At 44.5% G+C, this 22,668-nt stretch overlaps 1 protein-coding gene across 3 annotated transcripts in view; it reads right to left on the bottom strand.

Annotated features, from left to right (window-relative positions):
* RASGEF1A (RasGEF domain family member 1A) overlaps positions 1-22,668 on the bottom strand; it is a 222,108-nt gene that overhangs the window by 71,475 nt on the left and 127,965 nt on the right. Inside the window, exon 1 of one of the 3 annotated variants that reach the window (XM_033148745.1) lies at positions 4,157-4,421. The exons of the other annotated variants lie outside the window; for them this stretch is intronic. The gene's annotated coding sequence lies outside the window, so the exon portion shown is untranslated. Of the gene's footprint in view, positions 1-4,156; positions 4,422-22,668 lie in introns of those variants that run through there. 3 annotated transcript variants of the gene reach the window in all.

A 22,668-nucleotide genomic window follows, 5' to 3' on the forward strand; every position in this document is an offset into this window, starting at 1 on the left:
CTTAACCACTACACCACACTGGCAGAAGCAGCTGCACTATTTTTCAATAGTCTGGTTCTTAAGTTATGCAAGCAGTGTGATTACTGCTCCCCATAGCTGCTTTCCACCCTGCTCCTGTAATGGATGAAGGGTATGTTTATGCAGCTAAAAGCTCATCAGCATCACCTTCTTAACTCAGCCTTTGTTGCTGGTGTGGTTCTTCTCATGTGATCCTGCACCTCTTTGTGGTTCGTCCATTCCTACATTACTGGAGTGATGTGGGACCTAAGACCTGTTTTTCTATATCAACTGGTTCATCATGTTTCCGACAGTGGCTAGTCTGGTACCTCCCCTGTCGATTGTCTCGATATGGAATACAGAGGTATACTACTTCTGAATTTTGAAGCATCCATAGCTAAAAACAGTTGATAGACCTTTCTCTATGATTCTGTCTACTCCTTTAAAATGTCATTGAGGATGGTGCTCATTGCCACATCTTGTGGCAGTGAATTCCATAAGTTAAGTATACACCTGGGAAGGGGGAATTAAGCATGCAAGGCCAGACTACATATTGATGTAAAATATAGTTTGATCCTTGTTTGCCAACACTATTGCAGAATAGGGCTCTAAGCTGCATTTGGTAGGTAGACCCCCAAATATTTAATTACCTGACCTCTATGCACACTCCCCCCCCCCCACTCTTCATTTCCAGCAGATCTATGGAAAAACATTAAACATTAAAATCTCAAACAGGATGCTGACCGCCTAGGCTGTTGACATTCTTAGATAACCCCTCTCTTAGACTTAATCTAAGAATGTCAGCTGCCTGGATGGTGAGCTTCCTGTTTGAGAAATTGTCTAGAGCTTCAACAGGAAGGCTTGCCAAGTCTGCAGAAAAGTCAGTCTCCGTGGACAGACTGAAGACCTATTGGATTCATCAACCTCTGGGGAAGCACCATCCTAGCAGATCCCTCACCCTGTGGGACTCAGACAAATGGGACTTTGTTGTTGTTCAGTCGTTCAGTCGTGTCCGACTCTTCGTGACCCCATGGACGAGAGCACGCCTATCCTTCACTGCCTCTCGCAGTTTGGCCAAACTCATGTTAGTAGCATCAAGAACACTGTCCAACCATCTCATCCTCTGTCATCCCCTTCTCCTTGTGCCCTCCATCTTTCCCAACATCAGGGTCTTTTCTAGGGAGTCTTCTCTTCTCATGAGGTGGCCAAAGTACTGGAGCCTCAACTTCAGGATCTGTCCTTCTAGTGAGCACTCAGGGCTGATTTCTTTGAGAATGGATTGGTTTGATCTTCTTGTAGTCCATGGGACTCTCAAGAGTCTCCTCCAGCACCATAATTCAAAAGCATCAATTCTTCGGCGATCAGCCTTCTTTATGGTCCAGCTCTCACTTCCGTACATTACTACTGAGAAAACCATAGCTTTAACTATATGGACTTAGGCATGACTAAGTTTTGCTGAAAATATAGCCAATTTTAACTGACTAATGTTTATGTAATTTCTGATGATGAAATTATTTGAGTGGGGAAGCTATTTCTATATGTATCACTACTTTTCTCTCAAATCTCCCTTGAGGTTCTGTCACCACCAGATGCCAGAAAAAAAGAAAAAGGAAGATGGAAGGGGGGGTGGAAGCCAGTTGGAGCATGTCTCTAAAATCTAACATTTTTCAATGCTCCTGTTAAAATAAGTATTTAGGCTATTGTTCGTTCTCCTGAAGGCATTAATGCTCACTGCCAAGATTACAGAAAATATAGCAGACATCAGTGCTTCGGCATCCCTTTAAGGGGCTGGTATGTGATGTTGTATTACAATGGATGTTCAAATGCAGAGCAGTGGCTATAAACACTTACTCAAGGGACTATTCATGTCTCAGCCCATCTGAAACTGGCACACTCAAAGAATGTGGGTTTTCTATAAACAAGCTATATATAGATAAATGCAGCTTGTCCCTTACTCTTCTCCTTTCTCCTGTGAGGTTTTTGGAAAACCAAGAGTGACTTCTTGCTGTCTGTGTAGTACGTACACCCTTCAGGATTGCATGTAAGCTTTGGCACTGAGAGATGTGAGCACTGTACTCATGTAGTAGTAGTAGTAGTAGTAGTAGTAACAATAATTTTAATATTTATACCCTGCCCATCTGGTTGAGTGGCCCCCAGCCACTCTGGGCAGCTTCCAACACACATAAAAACATAATGAAATATCAAACATTAAAAGTAATGCAAGTAAACCTGTTATGCTTTCTGGGTTCAGAAAGCAGCATTTTTGGTGTTTATAAAGCACTCTCTCAATTCTGATCTTAAAGCACTTTTAAGGGTAAAGGTAAAGGTACCCCTGACCATTAGGTACAGTCGCGGACGACTCTGGGGTTGCGGCGCTCATCTCGCTCTATAGGCCGAGGGAGCTGGTTTTTTGTCCACAGACAGCTTCCGGATCATGTGGCCAGCATGACTAAGCCACTTCTGGCGAACCAGAGCAGTGCATGGAAACGCCGTTTACCTTCCCGCCGGAGCGGTACCTATTTATCTACTTGCACTTTGATGTGCTTTCAAACTGCTAGGTGGGCAGGAGCTGGGACCGAACAACGGGAGCTCACCCCGTCGCGGGGATTCAAACTGCCAACCTTCCGATCAACATACCCTAGGCTCTGTGCTTTAATTTAGCACCAGTTTTAAGGCAGTGCAGGTGCCCCCACCCACACCTCACAGGGCACTGAGCCACGGGGGCACAAACTTGAGAAGATCCACTTTTGGCCTCGCACAGGGCATTAAAGATTGCCAAAGTCTGCCCCTGCCTTAACCTCTCCCTGTTAAGTTGCAAACTATGGAATCTGCACCAGTTCCCTGACTGAACCCTGTATTTCCCCGTTGGCTAATGGCAGGTCCCATTTGAATTGGGGCAGTGGTATGGGATCCTAGGGTTAGATTCCCCCACTCTCTCCTCACAGTAGCCCCAGTCCAAATTGGGAGCCCCTGCAGCTGCCTTTTCTACAATAAAAATACAGCAAGCATTCCAATCACATATACTGTATAGTGTGCCTTCAGACTTCCATGCATTACATACCAGCCAACAGAGGTTTGCCAGTGAGTATACTTAAATCTGTGTACTCACTCTTGTTTATTTTGCACCCAGTGTGCTCCACCACTGATTTGGAAATTGTGTACACGCGTTAACTACAATCCACATCTGCCCTGTTGTTGTTGTTTTTTTTATAAAAAAATTAAATACTATGCTTTGATGCATGTTACCCCAAGCCAGTGCCAATACAAATGGGGGGGTATGTTTGAAGTGGCCCCTTAGACCCGGCTCAACTGATACAGGAATAATAACAGGAATCTGTGACTTTGTATTGTATTTTAATATTTGTTGGAGGCTGCCCAGAGTGGTCGGGGAGACCCAGCCAGATGGGCGGGGTATAAATAATAAATTATTATTATTATTATTATTATTATTATTATTATTATTATTATTATTATTATAACACCAGTCTATTTTTTTGCAGGCTGTTTTAAGAATTACTGTGTAATGAGCTTAAAACACTCTAAACACTTGACATGTGCTGCATAAACATTAAATAGTATTATTTTCAAGGTGTAGTTTTCCAAGGCTTCCTTCTTAGCTACTGCCATGGGTGATGTCAGAGGGTGGGAGGGCAAGCACCCCCTCAAAGCAGCTCCCCCCACTTGCCCCCTCCATTTTTTGGACTCCTGTCATTAACATATACTACAATTTTTCTTCCAGAGACCTTAACATGTAGTAGCAGGACACAACTCCCCCACTTCTGTGTCCCCCGAAAATTTCTTTCTTTTGCTGCCACCAGCTATCAGAAAAGCTCTTGGGATTAATATGCTCATTACTTTTAACAGTGATGCTGTTTTAGTTGCTATGGGAGGGGAGAGAGAATAACATTCACAAATCTAGAAGGAAGAGTCTTTCTGGCTTTTGTCCTGAGGTATCCTTGTGTGCCATAGTTAGAACAGTAACTCCAGGGTGGGGAGTTTAAATCTTGGGAATTCCCCCCCCCCAAAAAAAAAACCCTGGCACAAGCAGACAGCAAGACAGGCTCCCATTTAGTCTGCTTGCATCTGATTATTTAGCCTCAAGCAAAACTATGAGCAGAACAACCATTCAAAGCAGAGAGAGAGACAAATAACTGCTTACCTTTCTGGCTACCTCCTCCAGCCAAATATCTGTCCTACCGATTATCTGGGACCACCCGGCGAAGTTTTCCTGCAGCCCATCCTTCCTTGCCAACCTGCTAGCAACTTCAGTTTCTTGTTTTGCAAAAAAGGAGCAGGCAAGCAGCGGGCTCTAAGCCAAGCCAGGGAGCTGAACGGATTTTCCTGCTGGCATGTGTTCAGTGGATCTGAAGTCATTAACGAGAGAGGAATCTGTCCACCTTCTGGAATCTCCTGAGGCTTGTTGCCCAGGCACACTATCTGCAAATCTCTCTGGTTCTCTCTCTCCCTCTCTCCACCCCTCCTCCCCGCTATAATTTTGCACAGTTTTCCTCCGCCCCTGCCAAATCAAACGCGACGAAATGGCAATTTTCCTTGCTACTACACTTGTTGATTCAGGAATGTTGTCTTTTGTTGCCACTTTTTTCTCCCCCAAAGATGGAAAAATGTCTTGCACTGTGGGAGAAGCTTGGGAAGGAAAAGAGGGCTGAAAATAACGCTATACAGTGCCACCCTGTGCACGTTTACTCGGGTGTAAGTTCCACGGATTTCCATAGGATTTACTCTAGTGAGGGTGTATGGGGTTGCAGCGTAAAACAATGAGCAAGAGTATTTGGATAACGTGGTTACGTGGGCAAAGGGCACATTCTCAGATTTTCTTCGTGCTTTGGGCTTCTGATATTCTACTGCAACAGTTTTTATGATGCAAATGTAGCAAGCGAAGAGAGCGTCACGGGAACAGAATATAAGAAATTGGGATTTTTGGTGGTTAACCTATTGAGTAGGTAATAAGTAAACAGGGCTAAGTAAACAGGGGTTCCCCCATTTGGAAGCATTTCTCCCCATTTCCTAATTTGTAAGACCTGCCTATCAAAGGTAGGCAAGCTATATCCTTTGGGTGGCAAGCTATATACTTCCGTAATAAAGATACAAGCAGATAGTTTTAAAAAATTGATTCTCCTGTCAAAATTTCTCATTGATCCTTCAAGAGGGAAATCTGTTTGATGTAAGGTGCAGGAGTGTGGGTTAGTTCCCAGGCAGTGCAACCTTAGGCTTACACAGTCAGTATCGCTTGCTCCGAATCCAGCGTGCTCCTACCGCTGGTGTTTGAAGCCAAATACACACGATGCTAGCCACAATCAATCTGTCTCTTGCAGCTTCTTATTTGATGTGCTTTCTCTCAGAGCACCTTGTGTCTGATTAGAAAATGGAAGCTGTGGTTAAGCTGAGGTATGTACAGTTCAGGCAACCATTGCACATGTGCAGATGATAGCACATGCACCGAAGGCAGCTTCAGTGAATTAGAACTGGGTGTGGGGAAACCAATCACTTAATGGGCATCAAGAGGAAATATCCCTGTCCCCTTTGAAGCACATAATTCAGAAGTAAATTCCACTTTTCTTTCCGCACACCTTTCGATTTCCCATTTGATGTAATCTTCTTCTTGTCTGTGTTTTGAGTTTTGTTTGTTGTCTCAAGGGATTTTTACTTATTTCATTTATCAGCCATAGCCTGCCTTATCAATTATTACTTTATAAGAGTCATTTTATGTGGCTGTTCATACACAATACTGTCTAGTTCAGTGTTTTTCAACCACTGTTCCGCGGCACACTAGTGTGCCGCGAGATGTTGCCTGGTGTGCCGTGGGAAAAATTGTGTTTATTTGATTCCTATTCAAGAGAATTACTTTATATATAGTCAATATAGGCACAGAGTTAATTTTTTTAACATTTTCTAATGGTGGTGTGCCTCGTGATTTTTTTCATAAAACAAGTGTGCCCTTGCCCAAAAAAGGTTGAAAAACACTGGTCTAGTTAGTATACACACTAACCCATTTGTAGCACAAAAATGTGTTGTTGTTTTCTGAATAAGGACTTGTTTCTTCTTGTCCTCATGAAGCAAGCTGCTTTGTTCTAGAGTGAATCCAAATGGTGGCATCAACAAAGGTTGGATGTGGTTACTTGATGCTCATTTGACACCCCCTCCCTTTTTAGATTATCCGCACCTTCCCCTCCCTGCACGTGCCCCAGGTGAATGAAGAAGAGGTGATTGTGACTTTACTGTGGGCCCACACACAATAGCATTGGGCAGGTGTGGACAGCCCCCCCATTGTTGGGACAACCCCTCCACATCTGTTTTCAAATGTGGGGTAATACAAAATCAATCTGCAACAAACTTTTATTTTTTTGAATGAAACCAGTTTCTCAACAATACATTTTCAGGAGCAAAAATATATGCAGATTGTGTGTGGATGACAGACAAAAACCAGTCTCTCTTTATTCTAGAATAAAATGGTGGGCATATACTAGGGATGGGTGATAAATCGATATATTTTCCCAAACTGGCTTGAAGTCCATATTGTGATATTGGTTTCATAATGTCTGACCTGCTTACTTTATTGGGGCTCAATAAAGCAAACTCATTGTTGCAACCCTTACAAACTGGGGGTGCTCTGAGGTGCATAATAATTTACAATGTAAGGTTCAGAACAAACAAAACCAAAGAGGGGAAACTGGATCCTTTTTAGTTCTTCTTTCCCATCCCTGCAAACCAACTTTAAAGATGCCTAGCATAAAAACCTCCGGACCTATTTCTAATTTGTCAGGTTTCCTTCCCATGATTATTTCCCAATAACAATGTGTTATGGGAAGCTTTGTTTTTTTTGACTTCGTTTTGGCCTCAAACCCCAAGCCAAATCAGGCAGCCTTCAGACCAAGGCATGCTTTTTTCTAAAGTGCCACATCAAGTCTGAACCAAATCTTGAGGTCATTGCATACCTGCTACTTATAGAAATCCCCTTTTAACGAAAGTTGAGCTGTCGGCAAGCAGAATTCTGTGCCCGGTACTACACTTTTGTCCCTCAGAGCCCTGGAGAATTGTGGCATAGACATATCCTGAGTTACATCTTGCTTAACTCAACAATTTAACAATTCATAACATTCCCCCCCCCTAGGTTTATTGTGGTCAGTTTATTTTCACAATGGGAAGAATGAAAGAAACAGCTTCATTTTCTGGTGGGGGGTACCATGCATTAACTGAGTTTGTTTTCTTCCATGGCTCCAAGTAGGCTCAAAATGTCATCTCTAACTGTGTACAATGTGCCATTTTCTTAGTGCTAAAATTAGTACCGTGTCCTTCCCACAACATTTACTTAGTGCTAAGAAAATAGCACATTTACACACGCTGAGATGAAATTTCGGCCGGACACTTTTGCACTGCATCTCTGCACCCTTTCTGTAAAAATTAAGCAACATCTTCAGCTTATTAACAGTGGTTTCTGGTGAAGGCCCTAAGGAAGAATGTCCTTGAAAATTTGAATGCAATGGGCCCACAGTCTAGATCAATTCAATCTGGAGTGTGGCCACTTTGTTTGTTTTATGTAGGAGACTATCCAGAGATTAAAAAGCCCTCCCTGGCATCTAAAATTTTGTTTTGACTTTTTGGGGAAAATGCTGTTAATTGATTGGGGCCCCATTTCAGATCTACACTCAATGACATATAAAGGATGCCCAGGTTTGTATATCAAATAAGCAGTTCTCATGCCTGTTCCAGGGGTTGCTTTCGACCTCTGGAAAGCAATGTCTTTTCAATGAAATATCACATCCTTCAGTGAACCATGGATTTTTTTTTTGTTGAATGTACACAAACAATGTGAAAAGGCTAAATCAGAAGGCAACCATTTCTTTGTTTTAATCTTAGCCCATAGTAAAAACGGCATTAAAACAAGGTAATAACAGGAGCTAATAACCTTAAATCAAACTCTGTTATGTATTGACCAGAGCCAAGGCAAGGGAAGTCATTTGGCTGGAGCTGGTGGGAGTCATAGACTGAAACATCTGTGATCTTTCAACAATATAGCTAAAACATTTTATGGACATTAAGAATGATAGGGTTGTTGGACTCCCATCATCCCTCACCACTGGCCATGCTGACTAGGACTGATGGGATTTGGAGTCCAGCAGCATCTAGATTGCACCATGTTGGCTTCCCGCTCTTATAATACTTTTACTATTTATACCCTGCCCATCTGACTGGGTTGTCCCAGCCACTCCGGGTGGCTTTCAGCATATATAAAAACATAATAAAACATTAAACATTAATAAAACTTCCCTATACAAGGCTCCCTTCAGACTGCTCAGGGGGTCGGATAACTCCATACCTTCCAACATTTCTCTGATGAAAATAGGGATGTCCTAAGGAAACGCAGTAATGTACGGAAGTGAGAGCTGGACCATAAAGAAGCCTGATCGCCGAAGAATTGATGCTTTTGAATTATGGTGCTGGAGGAGACTCTTGAGAGTCCCATGGACTGCAAGAAGATCAAACCTATCCATTCTTAAAGAAATCAGCCCTGAGTGCTCACTAGAAGGACAGATCCTGAAGTTGAGGCTCCAGTACTTTGGCCACCTCATGAGAAGAGAAGACTCCCTAGAAAAGACCCCGATGTTGGGAAAGATGGAGGGCACAAGGAGAAGGGGATGACAGAGGATGAGATGGTTGGACAGTGTTCTCGAAGCTACTAACATGAGTTTGGCCAAACTGCGAGAGGCAGTGAAGGATAGGTGTGCCTGGCGTGCTCTGGTCCATGGGGTCACGAAGAGTCGGACACGAATGAACGACTGAACAACAACAACAAGGAAAAGTGGGACATTCCAGGACCCAATCAGAAACCGGGATGGCTTCTGTAAATCCAGGACTGTTCCTGGAAAATAGGGACACTTGGAGGGCCTGCTAAGGTAGGTGAAGACATTGCTCAATAGATTGCTAGCAGTGTGAGACAGCTTTCACCCCCATGTTGGTACATAAACACAGCATACTATGTTTACTTTGGAATTTGCCAGAAGGGCCAGATCTTTTTGGACGTGTACATTATCCTCCTTTTAAATTCAAGTTTTGCGGTAACTGCCCTAAAGCCAGTAAAATAATCTAGCGAGAAGCCGTGCAATTAGACCATCTGCCAAACCCTCTGCAGCCACGATATGTAAATCGACAGGCTAAATTGGCTTTGCTCCAATAAACAAAATTTTGGAAGCTTAAACCAAGAAAAGCAATAGCATTCTGTGGCTTTAATTATACGGTGTGTAACATCTCCCTGGTGGACTGAAGGCCTCTGTCCAAGACCATCAGCTGGGGCTGGTTGTTTTGTGTGCTGAGCTGCTAGCAGCAGTTCCTGCATCCAAACTTGCCGGTTCAAAACCCAAAATATAAAATGCAAGTCTAACAGCTCTATTATGTTGCCTACACTAACAAATTTGGGCAAATTCCTAAACCTCATCTAGGACGAGATGAACACAAACTAAGATTGTAGATATGCTGAAGATGCTTTCAGGTAATTAATCACCCTTAGTGTTTTAAAGTCTCTATTATATGGACCTCGTCTGATCTGTCCATCCTTCCTTATACACATCTGAAAACGTTGGTGTTTAGAGTTTTGCTTCTGAATCATACCAGCCCTTATATTCTAGCTACATGGAAGTCAAGGTGTAGGGCTTTTAGACTAAATAAAATGGTCAGCATGGTCTCCCATTTTCTAAAGAACCGTTTAAACGGGGGGTGGAGGTGGAAATCCCCCCCATACATTGGAAGTGACATTTTTGCTGCTATCAAGCTATTATGGCTGAACTTCAATTCTCAGCTCAGACCTACATCGTCGTGGTGGGAAGTCTATAATCCAAAGCCAGTGCTGGACTTAATAACGACAATACTTAGCATTTACTTCAGGCTTCCCCAATGTGATGCTCCCCAGATGTTTTGGAGCACAACTCTCATTCTTCCTGACACTGGCCATTGTAATACAAAACATCTGCAGAGCACCAAGCTGATTTCCATTGTGCTTTTGGACTGATCAAAGCACTCTGCGTGCATCAGATGTGGGGAACCTTTGTCAGCCCGAGGCCCGTAGGCCCTTGTGGGGAACCTTCTAGGGACTGCATGACATTGGTGTGTGGGGCCAAAGTCAAGAGCGGCTGAAGCAATCGCACATTTCAGCTACCCCAAACCAGAGGTTTCTACAGACACACACATTTATGTCTCTGCCCTCCATCTAAGCAAGCAAGCAAGCAAGCAGACATTCCAGCTAGGCAAGAGCACTCGAATAGGGACTGGAGAAGAAGGGGGTGACCCAAGGGGGCCATGGTGTAGGGAGAGTCCCAAAGGCAGCCACACAGAGAGCCCTGGGAGGTCACATTTTCTGGTCCTGACATTAAGGGAACCCTGTTAGGCAAGACAGTATGGCTCCTATAATGCAGAGGGCACTTTCATGTGGTTTTTTTTTAATATAGTTTTTTTAATGATTTTCTTGGGTTACAAAAGTACATACATTGTCTCTATTTTCAGATCATAACAACCTTTCTACAGATCAGTTATATTCGATGTGAGACATTAATGTTGTATGCAGTAGGAAGTTGGGGAGAAGAGAGGCAGGGAGAGAAAGCAGGTGCGGGGGGAGAGGGGGGTAGTAAACCATCATTATACGTGGTGTATATGCAGAGTTCTTGTGTCAGCGTTATTTGGTTAGGTTCTCTTTCTATTCATTTATTAGCTTTCATTGGCCGTGAGAGAGGCTGGGGGGCCCAGATCATGGTTGGTTGCCTTCATCTGACTAAATTTTGTTTGCGTATGGGTGTTGGGTGATGTTAGCCCTATCAGTTCATATGCTGTCAGTGGCTTATTGTCATTGTCTTGTTGGGCTATGTGTGTAAAAAGGGGGGAGCCACACAGGGGTGAAGACATTCTCTTTTATTTCTCCCTGTGTTAGTTTTGGTTTGTTGGTTAACTTTTCTAGTAAGGCTCTTTCCCATACAGTTTGGTACCAGTGGTCCATGTTCACTCCTCGGCGCTCCCTCCAGTATCTAGCTTTGATGCTTGGGGCTGCTAAGAGTAGGTGGCTTATCATAGAATCATAGTGTTGGAAGAGACCACAAGGGCCATCCAGTCCAACCCCCTGCCAAGCAGGAAACGCCATCAAAGCATTCCTGACAGATGGCTGTCAAGCCTCTGCTTAAAGACCTCCAAAGGAGGAGACTCCACTACACTCCTTGGCAGCAAATCCCAATGTCAAACAGCTCTTACTGTCAGGAAGTTCTTCCTAATGTTTAGGTGGAATCTTCTTTCTTGTTATTTGTATCCATCGCTCCGTGTCCGCTTCTCTGGAGCAGCAGAAAACAACCTTTCTCCCAGTTGAGTGTGAAATATGAACTTTAGGTGCTACACTACCTTGCCTGTATGCTACTGAAACCGGTGAGAGCTGGGTTCTGATTTTCTCGGTCTGCATAGAGCTCGTTGGGTGGCTTTGCCCAAGCCACTGTCTGCCAGGCTAACTTACCTCACAAGGGTGTGTTGCGTTCAAACAGGCCACCCTGAGCTCTTTTGAGGAAAGGTGCAATACAAATGTGATAAATATAAAATAAACACAGCATAGGCAAGGATATTAAAGAAAGCAATAAATGATATTCCAGGGGGATGCTTGATGTGTAATGTTTTCTGTGGTTTCCATGGTGACTGATTAGACTGCCTGGTGACTAACAGCATGAAATAGTGCTACTGACTGAGAATAGTTGATTCCCATGGATCCTGGGCATTGCATGCCGACTAGGTATTTGTTATCTGGAGTGATGTGTTTGTGTGTGTTAGTTCAGCCTGTGGGTACCTACCTATATGTTTATCTAGTTTAGTTTGAGCTTGAAATAGGAATGCTTCTTGGACCAAAGTCTCCTGCATTTTCTAACACACACACACACACACACACACACACACACAATTCTGTAACCTAATTCTCCCCTTTGTATTCCACAACATGTTTTTGAGAAACCCAAAATTAGATATAAAAGTTACCTTAAGGCTGTGATATGTAATCTCAGTTGAAAACCACGGGGTTGATACCCTGATCATAAGGACACTTTATGCTTTCTGACCTCTGACCTCCACTTTGCAGCCTGCTTTACCAAATCCTGCGCTGAACATAAGGTTCACACTGCAAATTTAGAGGTCCTGGAGTGGAGCCATAGTTCTCTACTCCTTTTCACCTGGCTGCCCTAGTAAGGGCACTTGTAGGTGTCTATCCAGCTTGCTTTCATACACATTTTGTCTCTTTCCCCTTGAGGAAACTTCATTTTTAAGCTTCTGCTTTATTCCTCCATAGCTTTCTCAGCTAGGCTCACTGTGAAGAGCAACTCTAAGAGGCATATCAAAAGCCCCTGAGGATGAGTGAGTTTGCGTTGAATTCATAACAGAATCTCCCTGTACTGTTTGAAAGCCAAGTTGCATGCTTGAACAGGTCTGTGAAGCAGGCAGATGCAGTGGGGAAATGTATTTAAGACCTGCATTTCTGATTTCATTTTCCAAGAGCAGGAGGATAAGTTTGGGTGTTGTTGTTGTTTTTGCCAAGTCTGTGGGTTGCAGGAGTGCAGTCATCTTTATTTGCATCTCTGTTTAGCATATGTGATCCTAAATGTTTATAAGGGCTCATCCAGGTTTCCACTCATTCCCCTGGGGAAACCCCATCTTTACTGCTGAATTGTCGCAAACGTCAATGGGATTTTCTGCGGACTAATATTTGCACTAAAGTGTGGTTTTTCCCTGGGAAAGTGGTGGGGCAAACAGAAAACCATTTGGACCCATGCCCAGAAACCACGGGACAAGCAAAATACCATTCAGACTTACCAGTACATTTTCTAGGTATGGAACAAGTGGAAGTATGGATGAATCCTTAGGAGAGGTTTTTTTTCTATCTTGTAGGTGTGCAGGGGTTCGAAATCGTGCTAGATCTGAGAAATACAGCCTGATCCCCTAACCACCAGAAGTAAGAAGTCTCAATGATATTATTATGAAGAATAAAAATATGGGACTTGATGACCCTCGAGGTTCCTTCCAACTCTACAGTCCTATGATTCAATTCTTTGATATCTTGCCTTTCAGCCCCCAAAGGCCACCATTTTAATTAATAACACAGTGCACCCTGATGTGGTGAGGGTTGGTCACCAGGTTTCACGGGTCTACCCCACCAAATGCTGGAGTCTGTTTTGATGCTGAATGAATCTAATCCAGTTGGCTACACCTCCTCCTCAAGTCTCCCCCAGCTCCCCCTTTTTGTCTCCTACATTTCCCATGGGTCGTGGCAGCCCATGATAACTGCCACAATGCTCCCACCAGCACCTCGAGTCAAAGTGATGAGATCCACTTTCCGTAACAATACCTGGTCCTTTGAGCTCTAACCTTCAACAACTCTGGGAAAGGGAGAATCATAAAATCGTAGAATTGCAGAGTTGGAAGGGACCACGAGGGTTGCCTAGTCCAACCCCAAGCAATGCAAGAATCTTTCGCCCAAGGTGGGGCTTGAACCCACAACCCCGAGATTAAGAGTCTCATGCTCTACCAACTGAGCTAGAAGGGAAGATGTGTGTGCATATTGCTCCTGGACTTTGTTATCTGGTGTTCTGCTGGGACATCCTCCTTTCACACATGGCAATCTGTCATCTTTCACTCCTTGTCAGTGAACTGCTCAGGTGAGACATCTGAAAGAATCCCTAGCACGTCCTTTTTGGTCATATCTGAGCTGGCAGGATTAGAAGGGAAGCATCTATCATCCCTCCCATCCCACACAGCCTCCAATTTCTCTTAATATGCCTGCACAGGAAAGGCCAATTTGAAGTGTGATTGCTGTGAGCGTTTGCCTTATGGTTTGTTATTCTGCAGGTCAAAGGTGAAGGGTTGGGGCATTAATCAGCAAGCACAATGCAGAACAGAGATGCTAAGTGTGTCTAAAAAAAAAGGAGCTTGCTGTCACGGGAACAACTGATGAAAGAGAAGCCTTTTCAAGGGTAACATTCACAAATGAGACAGCGTTCCTTGAAATGTGCCTTTCAAGACGTGTGCGCGCATGTATGTGTATAATTGTTAATGCTTTAAAAAGAATTGGGAGCCCGTCCTTTCAATCAGTGTATACATCTTGCTGCCTGAGGTGAAGCAACAAATGGTTATTACACCACCCTCCATTTTCCCGCAAGCCAAGGTGCAAATTACCGAAGACTAATTATTTTGGTATCTGGGGCACAAGTACCCCTCTCACTCCCTGAAAATGCAACTACTCCCACTCCCACTAGTTGCTTCCCTCTCATGACACCCCAAATCAGCTGAAGGAGGCATATTTTCCACTCTGCCCTAGAAGGTGACAAGCTGACTGTAGAACCTAACAGATATGCAACAAGACATGATTGGGCTGTACCACTTGAAAGCATTATCTGCACACAGACAATTTGGTTTCTGCATCCTATGATGAGTCACTTTATATTCCTTTAACTAGAAATAAAAGCTTATTTGCCACACTTGGAGAAGGTACATCCATACTCTTCTCCTTTTCTCCCTCCCCACCTCATGTGAACAAGAAGCAAAACTCAAGATGGAGTTAAGTAGATAGGAGCAGGCTTGGATCGCAAGAGTGACCCAGAGTGCAAAGGAGGCTTGGTTGTCACTCCTACAATGTCTTCAATTGCTCCTCTTTCCCCTATAGAAGTGTATAATTGCCACTGAGGGTTCTGGGAGGGAAGAGTTGCCCTTGAGGATGTTGAAGTAGTGGTTAAACTTGCCTTTCTTGTGGCCTGAAAGGGGGAGGGGGCCTGCAAATTGCCTCCTGAGATTCAGGGATGCCCTGTACCTGCCTCTTTTGGAGTCCTTGTAGTAGCCAAGACACCCTCACACACCACGATGATAAACATTTTGTTGTTCTCAAATTATAAGGCTAAGGGAGCAATCCTACTCCCGGGCTGTGGAGCAGTAGGGCTGGATGAAGCGGCAGAGATGCTCAATCGGTAGAGCCTGAGGCTCTTAATCTCAGGGTCATGGGTTCGAGCTCCACAGTGGGCAAAAGATTCTTGCATTGCAGGGGGTTGGATTAGATGACCCTCATGTTCCCTTTCAACTCAAAATTCTATGATCCTACCGCATCCATAGTCTTGCCACATGCACAGGAAAGGGTGTGGGGGTATTTTACCTATTTATTTATTTATTTATTTACTTGCACTGTTTATAGCCCAATCTTCATTGAATATTTTCAGTCCCGGAGTGAGGAGCAAAGTGATAAAATAAACAGAGAAAAACAACACACAAAAATTATAAACTCATATAAAGAGGTTCAATAAACACAAATTTAACAGTTATGTTACATGGTAAACTAGCAAAACCACAATAACAAGAATTTAAAATTCCAATTTAGAATAGAATAGAATAAATAGAATAGAATAAATCTTCATTGTCATTTTCCCCTTGCGGGAAAACAATGAAATACCTCGGTTGCTATATTAACAAAATGCCTAGGTAAAAAGCAAACACGAGACATCCAAAGAGATTTAAACAGATGAGAAAAACCAATGGTTCCAGTGCAACAGTTCCCACCCCATTTTTTCACTTAGGTCAGCCCATTCTCTCCTCCTCTGCCTTTCACAAGAAGAGGACCTACTCTGTGCCTACAGACTCTCTGTGGCTTCTGAGTAACTTAACACCATTTGACCCACCATCCAGCCTCTCACTCTGAGTGGTATGAATTGTTGCCCACAAGCATCCACAGAAAAAACCACCACCACCACCCACAGCACAAACAGAGGGGAAAGAAACACACACACACAAAAGGAAGAGGGGTGGTAGCAATAAGCCACAGCTGATGTTTCTCTCTCCTTTCCATTCCTGAGGAAATTCAGAGGCCTCAAGGTCAGTCAGGCTGCCAGGTAGAGATGTGTAGATGAATTTGCATGTCTCCCCCATCTCCTCTTTCTTCACCAGCTGGCACAAACAGTGTCCCAGGTCTTCCCGAGTCTAATTCATGCTCTGCAAGCTCAAAGAAACACCATCAACGGTAGCCTCCCAGTGGGGTCTCGGAGCTGGACCTCAGTGTCTGGGCTGAATGATGGGGGTGGAGATGCTCCATCAGGTATACTAGGCTGAGGTCATTTAGGACTTTAAAGGTCAGCACCAACACTGTGAATTGTGATTGGAAATATACTGGGAGCCAAACCAAACCAAACCAAAACCAAACCAGGCTCGCAAATCACCACTGATGCTTTTAAAAATGCTCCAGAGACTCTCCCTCCTGCCTCCCCTAAATGTGTGAGACTTGGCATTTTCCCTTTCTCACCTTCTTAATCTCTCAGCCGCTGGGAAGAAAGGGGGCACTGGGGAAAGACCAGGGCACAACACCACAAGCAGGACCTCTGCTTTCCAAAATAACTTGTGCTCCATTTATCCTTCTCCGTGGGTTGACTGTCCAACCCAGAAGTAATTCCCAAAGAGTTCTTTGGGGTTTGCAGGCTGCAGCCGTAGTTGTGTAAAATTCAAGTAAAAGCAAAAATGCGACATCACTCTATGCTTCTGTGTTGCTTACTGAGAGCTGGTATAACATCGTGGCAGAACTGTGATCACTCAAGTCTTGCCTTTGACGTGAATTTGCTTAGTGGCCTTGGGCAGGCCATTCTCTCTCAGAATGCTGATCACTCTACAGAATCATTCTGAGGACAAGGCAAGGCGGCGTGGGAGAGATCTGCAATTGGATCTCTCGACATCTTTGCATTGGTTAAAAGCAGCCAACAGGGCTCCTAGTTGAGATTGGAGTCACGACACAAAAGGCTAAACCTGTCCCGCTTCTGTTTCCCTGACTTAAATTGTTCCTTTCTGCCTTGGTTGTGTGAGGGGTGGGGGGAAGACAGATGGACTATGGGGGTGTACCAGAAGGAGACAATGCAGCCACATAAAAATCATAAGGTTTCTGCACCCTCCCCCACATCTCTCCATCTTCTACAAAGGCAAGCAATAGGCATTAGCACAGAGACATTCAAGCCAGGCAAAATATCTTGAGCAGGGAGCTGGGCTGGTGAGGGTTGAGAGAGTGTGGCCCCAGGAAAGTCCCATGGGCCAGCTCGAGGCTGCATTTGGCAAGTGGGCTGGAGGTTCCTTGTGCTTGCTTTTAATTAAGAAAAAAAAAGATGTTGGGAAAATGCACTATATAAATGCTAAGTTCATATAAATGCCTTTTGGGTTTTGATTCACTCAGGCTTGCTGATTTATTGACTGTTTCCGTAGTCTGCTGCCATTGCCTGTTTTGCTGAAGTCGGAATATTGTAAAATTGGGTTTTATTATATAATGTTTTATCCCTGCTGTGCATTTCTACCCTGGGATCTTTCAATGAAGGGGGAACTATAAATAAGATAGACAGATAAGTACATTTCTTGTTTGGGCCAGGGGAATCAACTTTTTGCAAGATAAAGCATTTTATTTTATTATATGAACCCACAAGCTGGCACATTTCTATGCCAGTCACTTGTAGCTTGCAAACTTCGTATCTGTAATGCTTCCCACTTTCCTGCTTGGAGGCCATTTCCGCTCACTGCAAGTGAGCCAGATCTTACAAGCCTAAGACAACAAGCCTCAGCTGTGACTGGAAGTTTTTTCCTTGGAGGTTTCGAAGCAGAGCTTGGATGGCCATTGCCATGGATGCTTTAGTGGAGATCTGTGCATTGCAGGGGGTTGGACTAGATGACCCTCAGGATCCCTCCCAACTCCACAATTCTGTAATTCTATGATATACAAGTCCTTGGACTGTGTCTCCCAGGAATGCTGTCTTTAGCATATGCACCACCAGGGTGCAAAGATCCGCCCAGTGCCCCCAAATTTAGTTTAGCCCCCGAATTGACACCACCACACTTATAAGTAAACTTATAAGTATTCAAAGGTGCCGCTGACCCTGCTGCTGCTACGTAACATATTTTGATGTAAGAGTTGATTTCGCGTGCATGGCGCCGTTGAGAATGACAAGCGCAGTCACTGAGTCTGACAAGCGCTGCCATTGTGAATAACAAGCCCTGCTGCTGGCATGGCACGTCTTTGGTAAATGAGCGCACACAGTCAAAAGTCCTTTAGTGAAACAGTAAGTATACATTTCGGTAATACCTAGGTATATATGTATTTTGTTTTTCTAGCTTGATCAAAATTATTTATTATTTCATAAGAAGAAGAAGAAGAAGAGTTTGGATTTGATATCACCACACCACACTGGCTCACCACAGAACATTTGTAAGGGCTTTTGAAAATCCTTAGCCCTATCCCTGAATTGTTTGGGGGATGAATCTGGGATGGGTGGTCCCAGTGTGGTGTAGTGGTTAAGAGCGGTAGACTCGTAATCTGGTGAACCGGGTTTGCGTCTCCGCTCCTCCACATGCAGCTGCTGGGTGACCTTGGGCTAGTCACACTTCTTTGAAGTCTCTCAGCCCCACTCACCTCACAGAGTGTTTGTTGTGGGGGAGGAAGGGAAAGGAGAAGGTTAGCCGCTTTGAGACTCCTTCAGGTAGTGATAAAGCGGGATATGAATGTGTGTGCACAGCATTGTGCAGGATCAGAGCATCCCACTCAGCTAAAAGGCTGCACTTAAAAGGAGAGCTGCAACCAGCACAGTGTAGGATCAAATTGGATTCTGTATGGATGCAGCCAGTTGAACCCCACAGGGTTGACCCAGTCCAAGAATCTGGGGTTCTTTTGGTCACATGTGCTGCATCAAGAAGATATTGGGCATCACATGGCAGGACAGAGTCTCAAACAAAGATGTGCTCTCTCAACATTTCCAACACGTTCACACTCTTGTTTCAGCAAAACGTCTATGGCTGGCTTAGTCATGTTCACAGAATGGAAGATGGCAGGATTCCCAAGGACGTGCTCTATGGGGAGCTGGCTTCAGGCACCAGGCCCATCGGCAGACCATCTCTGCAGTAGAAAGATGTCTGCAAATGTGACATAAAGACTAGCAACATCAACCCTGTTGTATGGGAATCCCTTGCAGATGACCACAGTACCTGCAGACAGACAGACAGACAGACAGACAGACAGTGCATTCATAGCAGTGAGCAGAGGAGGAACGGCTGCTGGTAGGAATGCAGAGGGAAGGAATGCCATGGTGCATCTGCAGCAGCAAAACCAAATACCTTCATCTGCCCCAGCTTCAACAAAACATGTTTCTCCTGTATCAATCACTACAGCCACAGCAGGCACTGTAACTACCCAACAGTTTGAATTCACCTCGAAAGGTGCACTCTTCCATCGTACCCCAAGACAGATGGATGCCACAGTGAATACTTTCCCCCACTGATTTACTGTCATCTGTACCTACTTGTTTAGGACTTAAAGGCAGGTTCTTCCAGGGCAGATGAGCTCCAGTACCTTTCTTGTTAGAAATTAAGTATTGGGGGCAAAATAAACAACCCTTTGCTTCTTCTCCCTCTACCATTAGCCGCATACTTCTCATCCTTCCGAGAGTTAGAGGCAGGAAGGGGGACCTGCATCACACCGTGTTTAGCTTTGTGCAACTACGAAGGAACACATAGAATTGCTGTTCCATTTCATGTTTCTTTAGCCTTTGATGTGTGAAGCAGAAAAACCTAGGGACTGGAGCCTTGTGGTTCCCACGTTGCCACTTAGAAAGCTATCTAGTCATAGGCAGCGCCGTGGAGCATAGCAAATGCATCGCAGTTTGCTTTGTGCAGATACTAACTGCTTAGCAATTTGTTTTCTTTTTTTCTTTTTCGCTGTGCTCCACAAAGTAAAAAAGAAAGGGGAAATTACACAGAGGAACAAAACCAACACCAGCTTCTCGTGATGTCAGATGAGTGGCTGTGATGTGTGGGTGGGTGAGGTGGGAGCTTTAGGGGGGGAGGCTGACACTCTTGAAGACATTGCCAGCATTTCTTTCTGTGCTACAGCTTGTGCCCACTCACTGCATCTCATTACCAGGTAGGGCCTGGGATGAATGGGGGCGGAAAAGGAACTTTGGCTTGACGGGGGAAACAATTAAAAGGAATTTCAGTTCTCTAAACTGTGAAAACCACCGTGTTAAATGAACAGTCAAATGTGCCCTTATTCTAAAGCTTCCTACCTTGGAAAACCCGTTCCACATCAGTTTGTCTGCTAATTATCTGACACGGAATTTCCATTGGACTGCAGATGGGTCTGGGCATATTCTATGTGCAAACGCAGTATAAAGAGTTTCCTATTGATTTGCAAATCCAGCATGATGGTCATCAACCAGGGGATGGTCACTGTTGTTGACTATATCCGGAAGGCTGCAGGCTCCCCATACCTCGTGCAGGCAGTCCTGAGCTGGACAGACCAATGACTTGACACCGTATAAGACAGGCAGCTTCCCATGTTACAATCAGTTGGGAGTATCACTCTCTTGTGGGCAAATTTCCAAGCTGGTGTGTTTCTTTCAAAGGGCTGCATGGGTTCCATGGAGAAATAGACACGGCAAGTTTCAGGTGGGGGAGAAAAAACACAACCATGTAGATTTTGCAGTAAATATCTCTAAGAAATGTGCTTCCCAACTGCAGCTCGAGGCATTCTGGTGTAATGCAGCAGCTCAAAGCTTGTTTTGGGAAGTCCCCACTTCAAATTACCACCTTGGCTAAGAACTCACTAGGTGGCTGTAGGCCACATCCTCCTCTGCAATATGAAGATAGTAATACAGGGTTGTCACATTGACAACTGAAGTACTGTATGTGAAATGTGAATACTCAGGAAAAGTGCTATTAGCCACAGTAGAAGTTTCAGGTGACCTCTGTACTTTATCATTCATGACCACCGCTATCAAACTCCTCTGTGTAGCCTTTCCTTCCTGCCAGCTTCTCTTAGCCACATTCCACTGTTTCTTTTTCCATGTCCCATCCTTCCTTCAGTCTCACCTCTTTTTCTCCCTTTCCTGATCAGATTTCTTTCTACTCAACTCTTTCCTCAGGGTCATGCCATCCTACTGCCTGTTCTGTTCCCTGAGCTACCCTGTGTCATCACAATTGCTCAGCCTTTGTGATGTCAGCATTGCCACCAGCTTCACTGACGTCACAAATCCTTACTGCATGAAATGATTAGTGATTTTCTTCACAAAACCAATGTGTGTTTTTACTATCCTGACGTAACACTTTCCACAAAAATTCCTTCTTGAGAGCCAGTGTGCATAGAAATCATATTTGATTTCTACATTAGAGTGTACCATGTTTTGTGAATTATGAGCACTGCAGCACTGTCAGGGTTTTGGATTGGGTTGGCAGGCTCTGATGGAGGAGGAGGAAATGGAGGACTGAATTGGGTGAATCTTGGCTGGAGGAGGAAAGATCTCTCCTTTCCACCCTCACTTAGTCAGTTTGTAAGGGGGAGAACGGATGTCAGCTCTCCCCTCTGTCCTTCTTGCTGAGCGGCAATTCTCAGTGGAGGCTGGGGAGGGCTTGGAGGGAGGGGAGGTTGAAGAGGTGGTGGTAGTGATCGAATAGGCATCTGAGCAGGAGGGTACAGTCTTGTCATCTAGAACCAGGCACCACCTCTGCAGTTCGGAGCAGACCCACTAGTGCTGACAGAGTGTGCACTTACCACCCCGGTATTCCCACTAGGTGGAAAGACGGCATGCATTGTCTTTAAAAGCTTAGCAGGAAGGGTGGGGGAACTTGTTGGGACACTCCGTCACTTTGTTGGGACATCTTTGTCACTTCTCTCCAGTCCTTGAACTCCTGAATTGTGTCTCCTGAGCAATGTCTCTGCTGCTGAGCCTGTATCACTCCTTGCCTGCATAAAATTTTCTTTCTTCCTTCCAAGTAAGAGCCTTTGTCTGTGTGTGTCGGGTGGGAGCCAGAACCTCTCTGAGAACTGGAGTCATGACTAGATGGCCCACTTGTCTGAACCAACAGGCTACTCTTATGTACAAAGACCCAAAGGAGCTGAGTGTATGTTTTGTTGTACAACTGGGATTGCAAAAACAGTTTTCCACCCATGAATACAGAGGCACCAGCTTCTTCAGAGGATTGGGCACCCCGATGCGATGTCATGTGACATTCTCTGAATATTGAGGGGGCCCCGGCACCCTCAAAAATATTCAGGGAGCCAAAACTGCCTTGGCCCCTAGGAGTCATGATATAAATCCTAATCAACAACCATATGAATAAGAGTGGCTTTGTGCGCCTTGTTTGGGTGCCACCACACCACACCTCTACTAGTAAAAATGAGAGGAACCTTCAGATGGCCCCTGGGGCAATTTCCAACGGGAGGTGCAATTGCCACTGTTACTTCATGACAGAAAAGGCTGTGGGAGAAACAGATAGAAACTCCCTCACACACTCTTGGACTGTTGTGCAAAATGGTTGGTTCGGGTGAATCCCTCACTGCCCACAAAGAAGCTCCTATGAGAAAATAACACTTGGCTTTCTGTTAAAGGTGCTGGCAAAAAATGAAGTTTTCAAATGCTTCTTCTAAATGCCAATTAGGTGGTGTTTTCTCCATGAAGATTCCCCTAGAGCAAAGCTTTTGTATGCTTCGTGTTAATCCTGCCCAGCCTCTGGGGACTTGCTGCTTGCCTTAATTTTGGGGGTAGAGTCACTTCCTTTGTTATCATTAATAAAAGGAAAGAGTGTAAACATATTGGTGAAGACTAGATAACTTGAAACTCATGACTGGCTTTGTATTCAGTGCACCTAAAAGGCGTG

Source organism: Lacerta agilis, chromosome 5 (genome assembly GCF_009819535.1).
Source record: "Lacerta agilis isolate rLacAgi1 chromosome 5, rLacAgi1.pri, whole genome shotgun sequence".
Classification (NCBI taxonomy): Eukaryota; Metazoa; Chordata; class Lepidosauria; order Squamata; family Lacertidae; genus Lacerta; species Lacerta agilis.